The sequence below is a fragment of the Myotis yumanensis genome, unplaced genomic scaffold (assembly GCF_028538775.1).
Source record: "Myotis yumanensis isolate MYYU_CA2020_CCGP unplaced genomic scaffold, mMyoYum1.0.hap1 SCAF_31, whole genome shotgun sequence".
NCBI classification, from domain to species: Eukaryota; Metazoa; Chordata; class Mammalia; order Chiroptera; family Vespertilionidae; genus Myotis; species Myotis yumanensis.
The window spans coordinates 687,317-690,377 of NW_027223782.1; the positions used below are offsets into that span (position 1 = coordinate 687,317).

Here is a 3,061-nt window from a genome sequence, read left to right on the forward strand (position 1 = left end):
ACTTGACCTGAGCATGGAAGGACCAGCAAGGGGCATGCTAATATACAAAGCCATACACCTTTTATTCACATCAACTTCCGCCTCTGCCTCCCATGACCTCCAAGGCCAGCTACATTCGGTGTGTCTGCGTCTCTGGGCTACCACCTTCCGCCCCCTCCCCACCCCCCCTCATCCCCCACCCACGCCCTGCCCATTTCCTTCGAGGAATGAATGCCAGGCGAAGCCACGTTCAGCAGAACCTTTTATTTCAGTACTTTCGCAGGGCCTAACTTGGGGGCATGTGCGCCCAACAGGTGATGCTTTCACAGTTGTCACAGTCCAGGGGGCGGCTGATTGGTCGAGCGGCTGATTGGGCTCCTCCCACCAGGCTCTGGGGCTATAAAAATAAGCAGGGTCTTGTGTGCGGAGCTTCTCAGCCCTAGGCTCGTTGTCTTGGTCGCCATCGCCTTCCTCGTTCTCCAAGGGAGCTTTCAGGGGAGAGGTCTCGCCAAGACCCGGTCCTGGGTCATAGAAGCCGCTGAAGCACCTGGCTAGCACCTGGCTAGGCTGCTGATCAACTGAACGCCGTTTCTGTGCCGTTTCGTCTTCGCCGGCTCTGTCCCCGCCTTTGGGAACGCCTGGAACGCCTGGGCTGGGGTCCCAGCAGAGGCACAGGAGGAGCTAGCCATATCCCAAGATGATGAAGAGAACGGAAAGTCATCCTGAGCTGCCGCCAGAGGTCATCCAAAAGCCTCGCAGCCGCCTGCACATGCACTTGCTGGAGTCTACGCAGGCTCTCCATGCACTGGGCCAAAGGAAGAAGGATGAGAAAGCTGGCTCGGACCCCAACATCTGGAGGCCGCACAGGAACAGCTCCTGCGCTGCGCGAGAAGTGACGGACGGCCGAGCTGAAGCGCTGCCTCGATCCCAGGCCGACTCCGCGCCCGCAATGGCCAACAAAGTGAACATGTCTGTGGACGACGTCACTCAGCTGAACCGGAGCCAGCGGGGAGGCTGCGGCGGGGCTGGCACCCCAACAAAGGCAGAGGAGAAGCTCGCTATTCCCAAGAGGAAGGGGAAGAGAAGTCATCCTGAGCTGCCGAAAGAGGCCATCTAAAGGCCTCGCAGCGGCCTCCAGAGGCACTTGCTGGAGTCTGTGCAGGTTTCCCATGCACTGCGCAAGAAGAGTGATGTGAAAGCAGACACGTCTTCCTCGCGGGCCCTGGGAAAATCAAGTAATGCCAAAGGCCCCCCAGCCACGCCAGGTTTTCCAACAACCGCTGGATGCGAGCCACATGAGGGGGCCATGTCTAATGGGGTTTATATGCTGCCGAGCTCGGCCAATGGAGGCGTGAAGCCAGTGGTGTCCAGCACACACCTGCTGGACTTTCTGGGGCAGCTGGAAGGTTACACACCTACCATCCCAGATCCGGTGACTCATTTCTACCTAAACCACGCTGGCTTAGAAGCTGCAGACCCTCGCATAGTTAGGCTCTTCTCCATAGCTGCCCAGAAATTCATCGCAGATATTGCCAACGATGCACTGCAGCTGTGCAAAACGAAGGGCACCGCCTCTCGTGGCTCCGGCAAGTACACTCTAACCATGGAGGACTTGGCCGCTGCCCTCAGCAAGTATGGCATCGATGTGAACACACCGCCCTATTTCACCTGAGCCACCCAACCTATATGTACTTGTCTGCCCCCTAATCCCCCACACCGGCCTGTTTTCATAATAAACTTTATTTGGACAGAAATAAAATCGTCATTCCTGTCTAGTCTATTCTGATTGGCTAGTTCCTTACACAACAGGGATTTTTAATTGGTTTGCAAGCCCGTTTTCTAAGGCCCCTGTTGGCTTCGCCCCGCCGCTGGCGGCGCCATCCGGGGCCTGCTCCCAAGACCCGGAGAGGCCTGTTTTAGGGATGAACGGGCTGCAATCCCTCACTGATTACCAAGGGGGGAGCTGGCGGGGTCCTCTGGCCAATGAGGGAGTTTTTTTCTTTTTTTTTTTTTTAAACAACAAACAACAAAAAATAAATAAAAACCTCCTTTAAAAAAACCCCACCTTAAAAACAAACAAACAAACAAACAAATCAACAAAACCCCGTTTCTTAGAAATGACATCAATCGAGCCTTTCAACTCAATGCACAGACGCTTGGGCAAGCCCACGTGGCCTGGCCGGGACTTGGTCTCTGACCATCCATCCAGAGAGGGAGCATTGTGGGTTTTTGGGAGGTGGACCAGATGACCCAGCCAGGGCAAGGACGTCCCGCCCTGTGCTGGTTGAGAAGCGCCTAGGCAAGACGCCCTCCTGCAGCCAGAGCCCTGTGCCTGGACTTGACCTGAGCAGGGAAGGACAAGCAAGGGGCTCGCTAATATACAAAACCATACACATTTTATACACATCAACTTCAGCCTCTGCCTCCCATGACCTCCAAGGCCAGCTTCATTCGGTGTGTCTGCGTCTCCGGTCTACCCCCGCCCACCACCCACCCACAACAACACCCCACCCTCTCCCAGCCCATTCGCTTCGAGGAATGAATGTCAGGCGCAGCCACGTTCAGCAGAATCTTTCCTTTCGATCCTTTGGGTGAATGCCACCTGAAGGGGCATGCAGTGCGGGGCCTCCCTTGGGGCATGTGTGCCTCCACCTGAAACATGAGGCCCAAGAGGTGACGCTTTCACTCCTGGGGGTGGCTGATTGGTGGAGCCGGTGGGCAGCTGGTTTGGCTCCTCCCACCACGCTCTGGAGCTATAAAAGAAAGCACAGTCTACTCTTCCAAGATTCTCAGCCCTAGGCTTGTTGTCTTGGTCATCCACCATGTTCACCAAGCAAGCCTTCAGGGGAGAGATCTCGCCAAGACCCGGTCCCTGAACATAGATGGCGCTGGAGTACCTGGCTAGAACCTGGCTAGGCCGCTGATCAAGTGGACTTGCCCCCTGCACCCGACGGGGCGGGCGCCAGACGCTTCACCAAGCCCGCCCCCCCCCCCCCCCCCCCCCCCCCCCCCCCCGTTGCAGACAGTGAGTGACACTCGCCCTCTGCCATTCTCCAGAAGCACCGCCCACAGCGCCACTGGG

General features: G+C 56.9%; 1 pseudogene; it reads left to right on the forward strand.

The window, feature by feature from the left end:
• The first annotated feature begins 1,285 nt into the window (after positions 1–1,285).
• On the forward strand, positions 1,286–1,651 carry LOC139000810 (transcription initiation factor TFIID subunit 10 pseudogene; annotated as a pseudogene).
• Positions 1,652–3,061: the final 1,410 nt, after the last annotated feature.